This window comes from Crassostrea angulata, chromosome 9 (assembly GCF_025612915.1).
Source record: "Crassostrea angulata isolate pt1a10 chromosome 9, ASM2561291v2, whole genome shotgun sequence".
NCBI lineage: Eukaryota > Metazoa > Mollusca > Bivalvia > Ostreida > Ostreidae > Magallana > Magallana angulata.
The window spans coordinates 9,184,042-9,203,990 of NC_069119.1; the positions used below are offsets into that span (position 1 = coordinate 9,184,042).

Sequence of the window (19,949 nt, forward strand, 5' to 3'; positions counted from 1 at the left end):
TGGTCTGGCAGGGCAGAGGAAGATGTTTTATTCAGGTAGTCTGTAGTGTTCTTGAGGTATGATGGCAAATCTTCTACATGTGGACGGAGATGTAAATCTATAAATTCAGATATTTTTTTTCGGTGAGATGACCAATGGCACTAATTATGGGGCGTCCAGGCATTCCTTCCTTGTGGATATTTTGAAGCAGATAAAATTGACCCGGTCTACAGTTGGTTGGGCGAAGCGTTTCGTAAACATTAACACCAATTCCATCATTTTCACACATTTCGCTAGGCAGAAGATTCTTTATGTCTGACTCATGATCAACAGCATCAATGTTAGAGCCAAGTGCTCCACATTTGCCTGGCGCCGGTTCTCAAGTACTTTGGGATCGGTACAACTTATATTCCTCAAAATTGAGAGTCGTCTGCGTCTGCGTGTCTTTTCGCACAAAATGTTCCTTTAATCTTAGCCTTCGGAAAAATGCTTCGTTTTTTTTTGTTGATGAGTTTTTGTCATCGAGTTCATGCAGTGTTGGGCAGAAATTGAGACCTTTAGATAGTAGTGATGTCTCAACGTCTTTGAGAGGAACAATAGATGCATACAGATCTCAGCAAATGTTAGTATCGGTCAAGGACTCGTCTTCACTTGTTTGGTTGATACATCTAGAGCGCCTAGTTTTAGCAGACGAACGACGTGACAACATTATAGGCTTAGTTCTGTTGGATACTGGACCACCATCCTGAAAGAGTTTCCTTTTCTGAGTATTGTTGAGGTCTTTTGATAGGGTTGTATTGAATGTTGTTATGTTATGTTATTTCAAGGTGGACATAAGAAGCTTTGATAAACCAATTAAACTTTGATGAGTTAAATCTATTTCAATATTCATGCATCATGAATTAGTTATATATATTTGTTAATCGATAACATTTTTGTATAATTTTAGAAGAACAAGTGATAAATATAAAAACATAAGGGTTTTGCTAACCATTCAAATGCATCTGACAAAATACGCAACTAATTTTTGAAATAATGAAAAAAGGCAGTAATACATATATAAGTTTTTTTAAAATATTTTTTGTTACAGTAAGGCATGAATGTGAAAGTTCAATCAGTGATCCAACGAGTTTTTCATCGCCATCAACTGATGAGAGGGATACGTTGCACGGATATGTTTGTGGTAGGAATTATTGTACGATAAAATAAGGACCCACACAAACAATGAAAAAATTATAAAAGTGTCAACGGAAATTTCGCAAACCAATTGTTAAAATACATCTTTGAAAAAGACTGAGGTTTTGCATTACATTTAAGATCCACTCGCACACATATAAACATCAGCAAACCGGTAAGATGCAAAAATAGGCTATTATACGATTGTGAAATACTATTTGATCCTAAAGCTAAAATCTTTTGAAAAGAATTGAATTACAAAGCATAAAGAAATATAACACTTATGGTTATTCCCACATTTGTTTTTTTAGTTAGATAATACCAAACATGGTTTTATACCCAGCAGAACAAAAATCAATTTACCCTTAGCTGAATTAAAAAATGATTTAAAATGCTAAGGCACAAAATAGAAAGAGTTTTAATAACTAGAAACGATCTCGTTACGAGTAACGAGTAGGTCTTCCGTTCATTTTTAAAACAATACTATTATAATAAATATGAAATTTTAGAATTAATTTTCACCTCAACCCCTTCCTTTCATATAATGTATACGATTGTCAATATTCTTTGCAATGCTTAACAAAGTGTTTTGCTTTATCACATACAGCACATTAAAGAATTAAGATTTTAGTTCCCTAATATCCCTAATAACGTCATCAATGGGTGTGGCAATGAGTTTTACAAACTGATATTGTTTAACCAACAGCTTTTCTTCTATAATGCAATACAAACACTTGATCGGTTTTAATCTATGTGTAAGAGAGTTTCCGATTTTTTTGGCCCATAATTTAAAGGACCAGTCCCTTTTTCTAGATTTCCGTGAAAATGTTTTAGGAATACTAATTTTTTTGTTCTAACATCCATCTTAAATTGTTGCTCATTTTTTAATACAAATGATTTAATATTTTAGGGGCCAGCCCTTAAGAACCTTAATGGGGACAGACAATGGTGTTTTAATTAGTGAAATCGATAAGAATCATCAATACAAACATTTTCTCTTCTACAGTGCCTAACAAAATATGTATCCTTCTTTGGATATATTGCGTCAAAGTTTAAGTACTTTGGCCCCTAAAAAACCCTAATTATTTAATAAATGGGCGTGTAAGTGATTTGTTCTGATAGATATTGTTAGGATCAACAACTTTGCTTCTATAATGAATTACAAAATCTTTATCATGTTCAAGTTATTCGTAATAGAGTTTACGAGTGTCTAAATGATGGGGCCAGTCCCTTTTTTCTCGATTTTGTTGGGAAGAACTTTTGAACTTTTGTTATATTTGTTGTAACAAAATATCAACTGATAAAAAGGTAAAGATCAAAACTATGAAAATTTTAAATGAACATTTGTACACAATTTTCGTGCCTAGGCGAGCTCCAAGAAATGACGCTACTGGCGTAAAACAACGTAATAGTGCACAAATTCAAACTATAGACTACCTATCCTAAAAATTTCGTATTCATATCTTTTATAGTTTCTGAGATCAGCTTTGCACAAAATAGGCCATACAAAATTAGAAAATCGGCCGTAACACGGTACCGGAAGTGACGATTTCATAATTTCAAAAAACAAATCGAGCTGTTGATCAGTTTAACCGTTTTTCTTTGATATTTGTTAAAGTTAAAATAATAACCCCTGGAAATCATCTGAGAAAAATGGTTAATCGGCCGAATAGTTTCTGAGAGAAAAGATTGTGGAAAAAATTATAAGAAGAAACAGTACGAAAACAACTAGACTCTTGTTGCTATAGCAACAAAAAGGTCTTCCGTTCTTCATGTATTAATCTGTAAAAAAGATCCATTTTTTTCGTGAACTAAAAATGGATATAATATTTACTGTAAAGGAATTCTCAAGAAATAAACAGAACAAAAAAGGCAAAATATCAAATTTTGAGTACTTTCTGTGACGAACGGAAGTTACGTCGGATCATTCAGAAGTAACATACCTTCATACATTGTTTTGTCTTTCCTCAAAGTTTGGATGTTAAGTTTTGTTTGTAATGATATCTCGCTGAGAAAAGGTTTTTGTCTCAGGACCGGAAACGAACTAACAAATGTGATTAAAGAAATTAAAAGTCGATATTTTAGTAGTGACGTACGACCAAATGAAACAAAATTGGGTGTACTTCCTGTGACGACCGGAAGTTACGCCAGATAAAACAAAATAGTGTAAGCAGGTCTATCATCCCACAAAGTTTGGTTGTTCAAGTTGTTACCATTTTCGAGATATCATCAAAAAAAGGTTATTTCTCGGGACAGGAAGCGGACAAACGGAAGTGCGTAATTTAAATTGACTTAAATATTTCTTGTATACTTGACTTTTGTACATAAGTGTTCATCGAGCTAACTACAAATATTAAAGAAAAACAGTTAAACTTTCAAAGTTTGGATGTTCAAGTCTTTATCGTTTCTGAGATCTCGATGTGACAAGCTTTTTGTCGCGGGACAGGAAACGGACGACCGGAAATAAATTTTCAAAAAAAAAAAAAATCACCTAGAGATATGATCATTTTCTGTCAGTCCTGAAAACTTGAAGTAAATCTTTTGGCCATCTCTGAGAAATGTTGTGGACAAAAACTGGGAAAAAAATAATAATGAACTAGACTCTTGTTGCAAAAGCAACAAAAAGGTCTTCCGTTTTGATATACATATATCAATTTAACTGTAAGACATTGCTTCTCTCAGATTGTAAAAAGAGTGGATATAATAATTATTGTGAATGATATATCCAGACGTAACTTACATATAAAACAACGAGAATGAAAAAGAAATTAATTTTTGAAGTACTTTCTGTGACGACCGGAAGTAACGCCGAACTGAACAAAAATGTTAACCATTTGTACAATCATAAGTCAATCTTTCCTCAAAGTTTGGTTTATCACGTCCCTGTCAAATCTAAGGTCCCTTTGAAACAAAATATATCGTCTCGGGACCTGAAACAGACAAACGGAAGTGATTAATAAAAACAAAAGCTGAGATTTCTCGTACATTTGCCTTGCGTACATCACTGTTTATCAGGCTAGATGAAACACCCAAGAAAGTCAGTTAAACTCGTTTAAAACATGATTTGTTGAACCCTTCCGGTAAGAACCGGAAATGACAGTTGACAATATGAAACCCGTTAAACACATTCCCAATCAAATTTCTATCAATCATGAAAGCTTTGTGTCTCAATCACTTACAGTGAGAAAAATCTCGCGGACATCAAAGTTGTATAAAGGAAAGCTACATAGAGATATTTGAAATATCTCACCAGAAGTAAAATTAATTTGCTAATCAAACATTATATAGAAGACATATGTAAGATTGTATACTGATATTTTCATTTGATGTAAAATGAATAACATATATATGAAAAAACAGAAATTTTTGAAGTGATTCCGGTCACGACCTGTGTAACGAAGAATGTTGACCCGGGTTAAAAATTGACCCGGGGGTCATTTTTCAACGTTGAAAATTGGCCTGAGGGGTCATTTTTCAACATTGAAAATTGAGACCAAGATCGTGAAATTTATACCCGGGGTCATTTTTCAACGGTATGAAATGTTTTTTTTTCTAAACATTGATGACCTCGACACGTTAAAAATTGATCCTGTTGAGAATTGACCCTAACTTCAGAGTTTTGATCTGAACTGGAACTTACTCTACACGGTTTAAATGTACAATCATGAACATCTTTGAAAGTTTCAGTTTTAAAATTTTCATACAGTCTGATGCATATGCGGACATGGCTGATTTATTGTTGGTTGGTACATGTATGTTCGATTAATTATTTAATTTTGAGACTGAAAATATAATATCCATTTATTGTTACAATACTATTTAAATAAAGCTAAGGAGATAACCGTTTTCTTCGGAATGAAACGGGCTAGTCGGGTTTATCTTTAAATTATACTACAATAAAGGAATTTTAACAAGTAGGCTTGCATCTACTTGTACAGGTGGAGTATGGTTGATTAAACATTGTAATGTTATATATGAAAAGGCATTGAAACAGAATAGATTGAGATTACTCAAGTATACAATTGATAGAGAAACACTTGATAAAGGTCGGCTTTTATCGGACCTAGATTGGGATGGGGTGATGTTGTAAGGGGCAACTTGTAATGGAAAACTCTGAATTGCTTAAACATCATTTTATATAGTTAACTTGGTTTGAAAACCTTACAATCTCGAAGGGATGAACATAAACTAAATCTATTCTACAAAATTTTAAATGGTTTAGCACCAAATGTTAGATTTAATTCAATTTTTTCCAACTATAATCTTAGGTTGAATGACCTTTTTTCCTGTCTACCACTTTATCGTTTTGTTCCGTCGTCATGTAAATATTGGAATAATCTTCATGCACAAACGAAAATTTTATAAACTTTATCCATCAAAACTTTAAAACAAAATATACCAATAGCTTACAAACCCTTCAGTTTGGGGTAATAGGAAAGAAAATATTATGTTACGTCAGCTAAGGAATAAAGCTAGTAAACTATATAAAAAAAGCTTATTTATTTAAGATTTTGTTTATTGATGAGAGTCGATGTTTATACTGTGAGGTTGAATCTGCAGGAATTATGATTTTTTTGGGATGTCCAAAATACACTCAACAAAGAGAAGCGGGTTTTAATCAACAAAAAAGTGTACCTTTTCGTATTAACTATTATATATTCATATACATTATAGTAGTTCTGATTTTTTAGTTAAATACAATTGTTAAATTGTATCACACGTCTATAGTTATACTAGGGCTCCCAAGCATTTTTTATTCTCTTAAGTTACACTGTTTTAGCCTATTAGTATCATACATGTAGATGTCCTTATTATATAGTTCCCTTTTATTTACCGTTCTTTTCCAATGGGCTGGATCATGAATATCTCATTCTTATGTTTGTATCTCTGCAAGTATAACTGAAGGTGATAGGTTTGTTAATGTTGGTGAGTGAACATGTCTACCAACATTACGTCTTACAATTATATATGGTAAATGTACAGATGATTATTTAATATCCAAGTATTTCTTGTCTTATATACACGTTATTAAAAAATATTCTGTAAACAAATAATAATATATACTATGCCCATAGGTTATTTTATATCATCACTTCTAGACTTTGTATGTTTCAAAGGGTTTACATAGGCTATGTTGTTATCCAATCTATTTAAATTTCAATAAAAACGTTTAAATTTAATTAATAATGTAGGTGCCTATCATAACGGCATAAATACAACACTAAAGATATATAATTAAAACAGTATTATTCATGAGAGAGTACATGTTAGCGTATCATCATTTTGTACACTGTTATTGCCTGGATGGATGTGAATAAAAAAATCAGATTATCACAGTTTCAACAAACTGAGTGGGTGCAAACACAGAAATCACAAATCGACATATTGTAAATTTTGTATTAACACCCACCCAGAAAATTTACAATGAACAGTATCAAAGTTTCAATTTACTGGGTGAATGTAAAACCAAATTAAACTACATGGCGTATTGTAATTTTTGAAAAAATATTTATATTTGTACACTTGTCCAGCTAATTAAAGAAAAGGAGTTTTCCTGTATTTAATAGTTTAACGTCTAACCATGTACACAAATATTCTGAAAAACATTGTTTTAAATATAGATATCAGACAAAACAGCATTATACGCTTAAAGTTTATTGGATTATGAATAAAATAGTTATTAAATATTTAAAGAAATAAGAAAAAAAAAGATTCGGCATTCAGGTACTGAATCCAGGTCGCCTGGGCACAAGTCCACCACTCTAACGACTGAGTTACGTGGACCCTCGCTTCAGAACTTTGGAGTCCAAAATCTCAAGAATGCGTGGATCGGTCTTAAAACAAATTTCATATTCGAAAGTTTTGAGAGCGCCTCTATCGAATGAAAAAAAAATAAATTAAAAAAAAATAAAGGTTTTTCATTTTCTTCCGGTGACGACCGGAAGTGACGGCAGACGTTCGGATATGCAAAGGGCACTGGGGCCATTCACTCTCTACCTTCTCTAAAAAATTGAAAGTCCTATCTTGCAAATTGGGTACTTTTTGAGAAAAATTGTGAACAAGCAATAACAAAAAAATCTATAATTATTGGTACCAGAAGTGACGACCAAAACACTTTCGTGTACTTTTCTTACAAATGATGTCATGAATAAGATCTGAAAGTTTCATGAAAATCGGCTGAAGCATTTTTGAGTAAACGTGACAGAAAAAAATAATAATAGAGGAAAAGAAGCAAATCAAAAACAACGGAAGACCTTAATAATAAGAAACACTACAATCACTATAAGGTATTGGAAGTCCTTGAAAACATTACAATCACCATAAGGTCTTCCGTTTGAAACGGAAGACCTTAATAAGAATCGTACTAAAACTATAAGGTCTTCCGTTGAAAATGGAAGACCTTATCTAGCTAGTATTTTTTAAGGTCTTCCGTTTCCAAAGGAAGACATAATTGTTTTCGGTTTTTTTCCCACAAATTAAGGAAGACCTTGATAAGATATCGTACGAAAACTATAAGGTCTTCAGTTTGAAACGGAAGACCTTAATAATAATAAGAAACATTACGAAAACAATAAGGTCTTCCGTTTCCAACGGAAGACCTTATTGTTTTCGTGCTGTTTCTTATTCTTATTTTTTTTTTCACAAATTAAGGAAGACCTTAATAAGAAATGGTACGAAAACTATAAGGTCTTCAGTTGAAAACGGAGGACCTTTTAAAGTACTACTCCGCCTTTGAATCATGCTGGAGACAATTTATTCAAAATAGGATATTGAACTAATTTCAATATAAACATGTTTAGATATCAGCAGTGAACATCAATAAACCTTCAATTTGTGTTCTGGATACTTTGTTGCTAAGATATACATGTTCCATAGAAGCATCTATTTCCCGTGCTTGAACGTCAATCACTGTTTTATAATTTGGAAATGTTATAGTCTGTCCCAAGATAATTATGCTGCATATTTGAACGATTTTTCACAAAAAAAATACACATACCTGCGACAGAAGTGCAATTAAAATCGATGAAAGGGAAAATTCCCATCATAACTTCATTCACACATTATCATTTTTCCCTAGTAAAAATTCACAGGATCGAAAACAAATTTTCTACGGAGATTAATAATGGGGAATGTTGACATCTTTTCTCCATTCGGAAGTACTCGGGACACCTCGTTTTCAACGTTATCATCCGGGCCTCTTTATCTCCTTGGCAAAGGAAAAACCCCGTATACTTTTTATTTTTAGTCGTATATTGATACCCGACAAGCTAGAGGGGGCGTTGCAAAAGGGAAATCTTGGGATTTTTTCATACTATTAAATGAACCTCCTCTGAACCAAGAGGTTTTTATAAATATCGAATAATTTAAGGAAATATGCAGCAAAAATATCTTAGGACAGACTGTAAGTAGGATTGATTAAGCTGGAAAATTATAACCACAAAAAATTTCAAATATTTTTGTACAAGGAAGGTCTAATCAATTTTATGAAAAAACAAAATTATTTTTATCACAACATTAAAAGTGTGGTTGTTATGGTTCAATCACCCATAGTAACCATTATTTCAAAATATTTCAAAAATAATAGTTTTCTTTAGAGAAAAACAGTACCCATCCTTGATAATTTTAATAAATTACTGCAAAAAATTGAGAAAAGACATAATAAAAGACAATAACATATAAAAATTTCACCAGGTACAGTAGGGTTAATTTTTAAGTGCTGAGAGGTCAAATAGGTCATCATATGAAAAAAAAAAAAAAAAAAAAAAAAAAAACCACTTCATATTGCAACATAATTTTTTGAAGAGTTGCTCGAATGAATAGAAACAATTTTCGTTTTATTTCATACATTGATGTAAATATAAGAGTTGCACCATATCAGCTTTTATGTTGGTTACTAAGGGCAGGTTGCCATGGTAAAAGTGACTTAAGATTATAAAATTACAAGTCAATCTTCTATTATACCACATCGACCATATAATATGTAGAATGTGAGGCACATATGTGCTATCAAAAGTCAATTTCTATTCTGTAATAATGTTATTGACATATTTTACAAAATTTAATTATAATTATCTAAAATAACATTTTAGCATGAAAAACTTTCGGTATATGATGAAGCACATTTATACCAAATATTTTTAGCATTTCTGATGAATTTTTCATGCCATTTTCTGTTATTTGAAGCATTTTTTTTTTGTATATACCAATATAATTCATATTGAATTTCATACATTCTCAAAGTTCGCATCTTTGTTTTTCTTAAAATGATAATAAAAATAGGCTATCAGAGTAACAATTGTTACGACCCAGCCCAAATTAAGAAAATTTCTACATTTTCTTTTTTTTTACTTTACGAAAGACCTTTTTCTTTCATGAAAACAAGTTCTGTAAATTAATTAATGTATAAATTTTACAACTAAATTCAAATTTCTACTTCTACCTTTAATCTCATTTCACCATAATTTATTTTTGACAAACTTAAGCATTTTTATAAAAACCAAATATTGTTATGACACTCATAGACCAGAAATAATAACAAATGTCAAGTGATAAATTCTTGTTTTTTTACCATCACCTGTTACCTATCAATACACAAATTTGCAATACACAGTGTTTTTATTTTTAATAATCAGGTTAAAATATCCATGCCATGGCAACATATTCAAACAAAATCAATGCAAAAAGTTTCATATTTTAATACTTACTATGTAAAAAAGTTGTAATATTTCTATTATCATAAGTATAGAATTGAAAAAAAATAATAAAAACACATGAGGAACAGTTTTAAGTAAAATGCGGTCAGTTTCAAAATCAGAATGATCTTGAAGTAAAATTAAGAATGAAACACAAACTTTAAACACTTCATTTTAAAATCACAACTTCAAAATTAAAGTTTAAGATGACCAAAATATGCACAAAATTGTGTCGGCAATAGACAAGACATGCCCCCTGCATTGTAACCTCTTTTGTTAATAAACAGCATTTGATACATAATTGTATTAACATACATTTGTAGCGATGAGGAAGACACAAAACTTATTACACATAGTTCTTTAACCTGTCGCCAAGGTAGAGACCAACTAAGTGAATGCTAGTGTGTTTATGTACTCAGAAGTTACACCTGTTTCTTACAACATGTACATCCTGTACATATTACATTTACAATCAGGAATATAGATATATAACGCATGTACTGATAAATGTTCTTTAATGGCAAACAATGTAATAATAAATCTTATAAGTTAATATCTAGTAAATGAAATGCTCTGAAATATTGTTTGCTACACAGCTGTTTATCACAATTTCTGCAACCACAAATTTCAAGTTGATCTTGAACTTTTCAATTTGCGAAAAATATGAGGTGTATTCAAAGCATTCTGTATTGCATGACCACGCTTTTATCCTCTGTAGTCTCTAATCAGCTGATGGGTCACTTCCATCCTGAAATCCAGCAGAATATCTTTATTAGCTGTTCTGGTGAAAATTTAAAAAGCAATCATAAGGCACATTTCCATTAAAAAGAGTAAAACTAGAAAGTCATTTCTCTACAGACAGACGGACAAACAAATGAAATGTACATAGTAAATATGATAAAAATCCCAACACTGCACTTTAGGGTATAAAAATGTTGCTATATTTTAATAACATTATTATTACATACATTTACCTTGAAACCTCTCCTGACAAGTTTATTTGTCATATGAACTCTTGTAAAAAATCTTCTCTTGAATTTGATCATGCCTTCTTCAATACTTTGATGCTTAGGTTAATTCATCTGACCTCTTATTGCCTTTCTGTCTCATCAAGGATTGGTCTTATCTTATGTAATATGTGTTTGCATCTTCGCTAGCCAAGGGTTTTCAGTCCACTTTGCTCCCCATAAACCCTTGGTGGATTTCATTGCGAAAACTCGGCGATGTGGTGGCGCTATCTAGCGAGCAACTTGAGTTGCGCCCCTTGCATATTTACATTTTAATCGAAATAAACAACGGGTTATATACACACTACGGCATTAATACAGCTTGAAAACATGTTGACTACCGAATATCGGAACATAATTAACGATGCTATTAAATACGAATTGAGTTATAAACTAGGGAAAGCATGGAATGTTTTATTCATTGTGTTTTGTAAGGACCTGTACCAGGAGTGGAAACATCGCGATTTATATCAAAGCTTTCATTTCATAAAACCAGGTATCGTTGTCGTAATTATTGCAGACCAAAGGAATTAAATAAAATAAATCTCACTGAACCTTTTAAAGCAATAACCATAAGCAGGAACGTATATACTAACGGGATGGGCAGCTTCTACATTCGCCGTGTTCACTTCCCATGCTATCACGCGAGCCTTGACAAGTTTGTAGAACTATGTTCAATCCCAGTAAAATATATAGGTTTTTTAAGCGATCTGGTTAGACCATCGTTGGCGAGGCACTGTACTCAAGAACTTGTGTCTCAATTTGTTAAAAGCACCGAATGATTTACCAAAGATCACACATGTGTTTTCTTTTAAAGTTTATATTTACAAGCACTGCGATTGGATCAGCTACTCGCAGCTACAGCCTATCATAAAACGGAGCTCGTCACCGAGTTTTCGCAATGAAACCGCCAAGGGTTTATTGGGAGCAAAGTGGACTGAAAACTCCTGGCTAGCGAAGATGTCTGTTCGACGCAAAAACAAAAAAATCAAACATAGAACAATCTTTATATTCCAAATACAGATATTTTTCACTTGTAAAATGTGTTGAAAGCTATGGCGGTTATAACACTGAAACACACACATAGTATTCAAAGGTTAAATTTATGTGTTCGATTATGAGGTCATTAACATTGAACACTGTAAACTGCAACATCACAAGAAAAGAATAAAGTTTACGCTTGTGGCTGTTACAGGGGCTCTTCCATCAATAACAACTTACCCTAAGGATAAAATAGGAATTTTAATGCATAAATCACATAAGCAGACAAGACAAGAAGTTTAAAAAATGTTAATATAAGCATTGAATAATTATTGTTTTTGAAAGATTATTATTATTACTATTACAATTAAACACTTATAGAGCGCCCTATATATAAAACTCTAAGGCGCTGTACAACAAAAAGTAAAACAATATAGATCACAGTCTATTCAAAAGTCATGAGCTTTTTTTAAAAAGAAAGGTTTTAAATTTTTTTCTTAAAAATTCCAAACGAATCACAGTTTCTTATTAACGGAGAAAGGGTGGACGCTGCTTTGTCAAATCGTCTATTACCATAGAAAACTGTTCTTGTTGATGGTACAGCTAAAAGAAAAGACGATTCTGAGTGTAGGCTGCGCGGTGGTACGTACGGCCGAACTAGATCTCTAATGTAAGTTGGTGATTCACCGTGGAGCGCCTTGTATGTATAAAACAAGGGTCTTAAATTCACACCGGAATTCAACAGGCAGCCAATGCAGTTGGATTTATATTATGTAATTTCTAAGGCGTCCGATGTTTCTTAGATTGAAGTAACATGACTTAGATAGTTCATTGCAATGTTTTTCCATTGTTAATGACGTATCAAAGTATGTTCCAAGATTCCTAACAAAGGGGGTATTATGGATGGTGTTGTTTCCAAATGAAAGACTAAGACCTTCAATATCAGCTAATCTGTTTTTAGGTGCGAATACCATGAGTTCCGTTTTTTCCTGGTTCAAATTCAGCAAGTTTGCTTTCATCCAGTTTTGAATATCGTTGAGGCATGTAGTTAGACGATTGGAGATACTCAATTTGTATGCAGTTTTGATACTGTATTTTTCAAAATAATGATTCAGTGCTTTTAAAATATCACCATTTTCACTAAAATAGTTGATATTCAATTAAGGAGTCTCGGGGGAGAATGTTTCAAACATACGATTTCCTTTAAACTTTTTACAGTGAAATGTCAACTTATGAGTAAACTATGTGCAAAATATAAAGTAAATTGACCGGATTGTTTATCTGTTTGTCGCGCTCAAATTTTGGTCGCATGTCTGATTCATCACCGACATTTTGTATAGGATTATACAGGAAAATGAGGGTTTTCATTTTCAATTTCATATTTAAAAAAATACAAACATAAGATTTTCTTTAAATTTTCAGCGACGGAATGTTAACGTATAATTAAACTTTTTGCCAAATTAAAACGAAATTGACCGGATGGTTTTTAGGCTATCCGTCCTCATAGCTTGATCCTATGAACGTGCCGTGCCAGCCATTTTACATTATAGAATTTTATAAAACAAAAGGATGTTTACGTATCAAATTTAATTTTTTTGTATTAAAAGAAAAAATACATTTCAACTCACACAGAACGTAGAAGGGTCGCGTATATGTTTTTATTTTGCAATTATAGTTTTGATTTTAATTATTGACACTGTAATAGAAAATGCACGACGTTAATTTTTGTCAATTGTTACGTCAGAGTCTCAACTGATGTCATCCTAAGATGTTGACTCCGACGACAATAACGTCGATTTTGAAGAAGCGGCGAAAAAATTAAAATACTTCTGACATTATTCTAACGATTCATTTCACTTAAAATAATTTTTTGATAAGTAATTTTTCTGAAATAAAAATGTTACATGATACCTGTATCATTGAACATTTTACTTTAAATTTGTGTTTTACAACAGTAATGCGCAATACCCTGCGCAGAGGGCGCAAAATTTTATTTTAAACCCGCTGCCGACCTTTATACTGAATAAAGAATTTCTACCTCTATCTTTAGTGTCCCTCTGAGTCCTTGAGTTGGTTGTCATTTAGATGAAAATATCAACTGAGCTTCTCAAATTTTTTCAAACACATTGTCTCTTGAAAGCCAACATAGCCTAAAATAATATTAATTTCACTAATGAAAAAAAAATTATTTTAGGAATAAAATCAACTTGCTTAATTGTATCAAACAGAAATATACGAATATATGCAATATAAATGAAAAAAACCCTTACACTTCAATTCCATAATTCTCAGTTGTCAGTTGTACATGTATATGAACATATTCCACAACTTTATTAGAGATAAGACACTGTGTTGTGGCCTTGTTGAACTCTTCATCACCCTCTGTTGTTTCACCATCATGGGCAATACCCATATCTTTCCAATGAAGATAATCTTCAACAAAGACTGAAAGTCTATGAATCAAATCTTCAGGACGCTCATTTGGGTAAAAGCGAATTAAAGTCTATCGAGTGAGCCCTTGATATTTTGAACCATAAAGAAGTCTGATAGTTTTCGTTTTCGTTGCGGTCTCTGAATCCTCGGAATGGCGTACTCTTTTTTTTTTTTTTTTATCTCCAACTAGGTTCTAGACATAATGAATGGGACGAATTTCTTGTTCAATGAAAGTGTATACAGAAAATACTAATATTGAAATGACGTTCCGGTTTCACACTTTGTAAAACAGCATTGTTTACGTACATGTAAGATGCTCGCCATGCTGGGAGGTCACAATAAACAGTGTAAAATGCACTGTAGCGGTCGCTGGTTTCCGCAGTGACGAGTAAGTTACGGGGGGACATATCTATTAATCAGTTCTTGGGTAGATATAATGCCACCACCGTGCCAATATATATGGTCGAAGTTAATCAGAACACTTGTGAAAATTTGCGAGATAACGACAACCGGATATCACAATTAACACAGTAAAAATGTCACTGTACAGTGGAAGATATAATTTCGGATATTGACACTGGCTGGGTCAGTAAATAACAATTATTAATTTTAATTTCTCAAGCAAAGACTTTACTTAAGCAATATTATTCTTGCAGAAAAAATATCAACAGCTTTATTTGTCCAAACTGTACTTTCATCATGTATAAAGAGTTACTTCCCTTTGAACATTTAAAAAAATGTACAACTTATTTAAGTAGATTTTCAATAAAATAATGGTGTTGCATCTGCTGAAATGTTACTAGGATTTAATCAATGTTTTCTTCTATGTTATAATTTTGTTAAGGTTGGGATGGATATAGAAAATATTTTATTGTAAAATGAGCTCAATTTACTATGATTTATGTAGTCTTTCTAAAAATGTGATGTAATTGTTCACTTTATGATTTCGCGGCTATGTTAAGGCTGCCCGATTAATTTCGCAGCGATATGTCTGTACTTCATAAGATATGATGTCATAGTTAACGTTGACGTCACGATCTGCATTCCTTTCGATCGTTCTTAGGGAATGTATCGTAACGTAATAAGTGATATTCATTGTGCATAATAAAATCGCTTCATTCCTTTACATAGACACTGTTGTAAATAATAGTGATACTAAATTCAATATCACCGATATGGAGTATAAAAAAATCAACAGTTTTAAAGCTTCGTAAATGGTAAATAACTATTCATAAATTAATGGTTTTGAGACTCCCCCTGCTACGTGTAATCTAATGAATGGTGATATGTATGTGCATACAAAAAACGGCTTGGCACAAGTGAAAGATAAAAACAATCTTAGTATATTTTACGTGAAATCGGGAGAGAAAATAAGTACAACTGTGAATCTTGCTGGGGGAAACCTACCGATTGACCCGATATTGTGTAAATAGAGCCTAAAAGGTAAAAATGTGCCTAATTTCGATGGCGGTGCGAAATGTTTTGACAATATTTCAAATAAACGAAATATTTATATGAACCCCCAGCAAGAACTGCAAAATACATTACTTATCGAAGGATTTTTCATAAAAATATTTTTGATTTAATGTCATTATTCACTTGTGGCGGTGCGATTTTTATAGATTATTTACCGTGTTAGATTACACCCGTCACGTGCTTAAGAAAAATATATGACGTCACAAAAATACATCAAATATAGTGTTGGATGCCACTGTTAACTTATGTAATAAAAGTTTAAAGAAACTCGCTCGGTTAAAGCATTTTTCGATAATTAAAATAGTATCATTTTTCGATATATATTTAGCTTCGGACAGCCTTAACATAGCCGCGTTCTCTGTCATGCAAATGCGTATTGAGATAGAAATTATAAAAAGGTTTACAAGAAAACTGAACATCATTTTGCTGGAGTATTATCAAATTTGATGATATGTCATAAATCAGTTACACATTGAACTCTGCATGATTCTAAGGCGAAGTAGTACTTAACTAGCTAGTATAAATTAAGATCTTCCGTTTCCAACGGAAGACTTTATTGTTTTCTTACTGTTTCTTATTATTATTGAAATTATTTAAAATATAAAAAATATTTAAAATATAAAAAATCATTACCACGCTCATTTATTACGTACATTGTAATTAGGGATTTTTAGGGGCCAAAGTACTTAAACTTTGACGCATTAAATCCAAAGAAGGAGAAATATTTTGTTAGGCAATGTAGAAGAGTAAATGTTTGCATTAATGATACTATTCGATTCCACTAATCGAAACTCCAAGGTATGTCCCAATGAAGGATCTAGAGGGCTGGCCCCTAGAATATTCAATCATTTGTATTTCAAAAATGAACAACAATTTAAGATTGGTGTAAGAACAAAAATATTAGCATTTGTGAGGCCTTTTGAATGAACTCAAGAAAAAGGGGCTGGCCCCTTTAATTAGGGGCCAAGACACTCGTATATCTCTTACACATTATTTTAAAAACGATCAAGTTTTTGTAATGCATTATAGAAGCAAAGTTGTTGATCGTAACAATATCAGTTTGTGAAACTCATTGCCACACCCATTGATGACGTTAATAGGGATTTTAGGAAGCTAAAATCTTAAATCTTTAATGTGCTGTATGTAAAGCAACTCACTTTGTTAAGCATTGTAAAGGATATTGACAGTCGTATACATTTTCTAAAAGGGAGGGGTTGAGGGTGAATTCTTAAATTCCATATATATTTTAATCGAATTTTTAAAAAAATTGAACGGAAGAACTACTCGTTACTTGTAACGAGATCGTATCTATTTATTTCTCTATTTCTATGTAATCCCCCTCCCCTGCAGTTGCGGCTCAAGGCTTCCACCGATAGAAACAAACTTGTAAATGTTAAACAGTTCATTCGAGGTTTTTTTTTTGTTAGTAAATCAATATTATAAGCCCCCCCCCCTACAAAAAAAACCCCCAAACCATAGAATACAAAATGTTAAGGATAAATAGACAGACATAAAATATAGATAACTTGACATTTTAATTTTTTTCTATTGCAGAAAGTCATGATGATTCAAGTCAAAGTGACCAACAAAATAACCAGGGATATAAATATCAGAACCTTTCAATAGGTAACTATTTTTGGCGTTAAAAATATGTTTTGTAAGCCATGAGAAGGTAAGTGCTGCACTGTGCACACTATAAAGTATTATAGTGGTTACCGGTCTAGAGTTAAAAACCCAAATGGGGCGCTGATAATTGTGCATGATTATTTTATACAGAAGCATTGTTAATTCATTTTTTCGCCTTTATGATATAAACTAAATTAACAGTCTTATAAAAAACATTTTCTCGAAGGAATAGGCTTTATTGGCTACAGATCTGTCTGATATTTCTTTAATAGAGAGGTGTTAAGTACTATAGTTTTATTGACATAATATTTCAAATATACAACAAAGCTGTTGTGTTTTTTTCTCCTTACCCGCTGCTTACTGCAACATGAATGAAAATGCTTTTTTCCAGACTTCTTTAAACTCTAACAAAATTTATTTATTCAATTTTTGATATATTTCACGGTTTTATTTTGTGTTTAATTTGAATAAAGAACATTTCACTGATTTTCTTATTTTTAGTTTCAAAGAGGATGCCACAACGAAGAAAAAATACTCAAGAACCCTTTGTAATAAGCAATTTTAAATCCAGTTCAATCAAATGTAATGATCAACAACACCCATCAGCAGACGACATTGCAGCAAGTATTCTAGCACAAATACATGACAGTTTAAAAGACGAGGATGCAACATCAACAACTTTGTCGTTAGTAATTGATTTCGCCAAAGTGGTGTTGAAGAAATATGGTTCAGGTATTAACAATATTCCTTTTTACATAAAAGCTTAATCTAACTTTTTAGAAGCAGTTTCGCAGCGTATGATCCACAGATTTCATTTCATTTTAAATCAGATAAATTCACATTTGTTTACATTGAAATCCGCATTTGCTGCAAACGTAGCACATCATATAACAACAATATAGTTAGTCATACATGTAAGGTGATGATATAAACTGAAGTATATGTACATTATTAATAATAGCATACAAATACACCATGGTAGACAATCGAAATTTTGAAGAAATGCTAAGTTAAACAGAAAAAAAACGTTAACACATAAATGAAACCAAAATTGAAATTTTACGTTTATCATTAACCATTTAAAATGAAGATATTCTTAGTCTTTAGACCTTAAATTATATTTTTTTTACGAATTAAACGATGATAATGTAGCATGGGTAAACATACATGTATCTTTGCAACAAATTAGTTAAGCGTAAGGTAGTAACATATTTTTAAAACAAATTATTTTGGGAAATAAACGCATTCCGTCTTAAATGCCAGTTCTCTATGTTCGTTACTCTTTTACGTCTTCAGTACACGATTCAAATATACTAGAGAAAAATGATGTACATTGCAATATATACTAGGTAAGAATCGATGAATCTCGCTTTTTGTCTACTTACACTACATGCCATTTATATGCGACTAAATATTTTTTTATTTCCTTCACCTTTAGAGCACTAGAAAACGTACACCTAAGCCCATCAATCTACTTTGTTTGAGCTTTATAACATAAAAAAGTAAAAGCACTAATTGTCATGTTAATATTAATTCAATTTATAATTTGTTTACACATGTAGATAGACTTCATCTAAGTGTTGACATTGAAGTTCATAACAATCCAAATTTGACAACTTTAACTTTGAATATACAACATATTTTAAATCTTGCAAATGTTTACTTCTTGGAATATAGAATATATTACGACTATTGAAATAAATTACGAGCTTTCGGAAAAAGGACAAACTGATATTCTTTTAAGAAAGGAGTCTTTTCTGGTTTTCGACTTGTCAAACGTAAATTTAATTAATTGTTCATGAGATCAAGATGAAAGGAAATTAAAATAGTATATTTTTCTTTCCTTTTTACAATCATAAAACTTGGCATAGAAAAAGTGATCAATGTTTAGAATATAACAAGGGCTAATTTTGGCGTAATATTGGCGTAGGAAAATATCATATGTTTCGCAATTCAAAATTGCTGAAGGTTACTGAGTCTGTTAAAGCATTTAAAAAACAATAACATTAATGTTGGATTTTTTTTACTAATGTAAACTAATGATATGATGCTTGGGTTTCAGAATATGTTTTTAAAATATGATTTGCCTATCAAATAACTTTTTTATAAACCTTTTAAAGCGCCCATTCTATACATTGATTTTTGTGAAATAATCACTAAAATCAGTTTTTCTCTCTTACTCAATTTATATCTTTCTATAAAGTCTTCATAACACATAAAAATCAGAAATATTTTTATTATTGGAAGCATAAAAAAATATAATAAAAATTCTGGCAAAATTTAAGAAAATTAGAGGAAATGCGGGCTAAGCAATATCAATTTTCGTGTAAATATTTATTTTAATTTAGTAGTACAAGCTGATAGACATTCTGATATTCTATCATTTCATCGAAGAATAGAATCTTGAAATCTTAAACAAATGTCCACAGAACTACAAAGAGCTACACTATTTTATATTTTATGTTTTTCCCGTACTATTAAAAAACGCTTACACTGTGATGTCATAATATACTCTGAAAAGCGCCACATACGGTGCTTTCCATTTAACCGGCATCGCCGGATTTGCCGGTGTTGCCTT

At 31.8% G+C, this 19,949-nt stretch overlaps 1 long non-coding RNA gene across 1 annotated transcript; it reads left to right on the plus strand.

Annotated features, from left to right (window-relative positions):
- Positions 1-1,075: 1,075 nt before the first annotated feature.
- LOC128162391 (uncharacterized) lies at positions 1,076-17,991 on the plus strand. The gene is made up of 3 exons (XR_008240647.1): positions 1,076-1,162; positions 17,300-17,371; positions 17,873-17,991. It is a non-coding gene; the product is annotated as an uncharacterized LOC128162391 (long non-coding RNA).
- Positions 17,992-19,949: the final 1,958 nt, after the last annotated feature.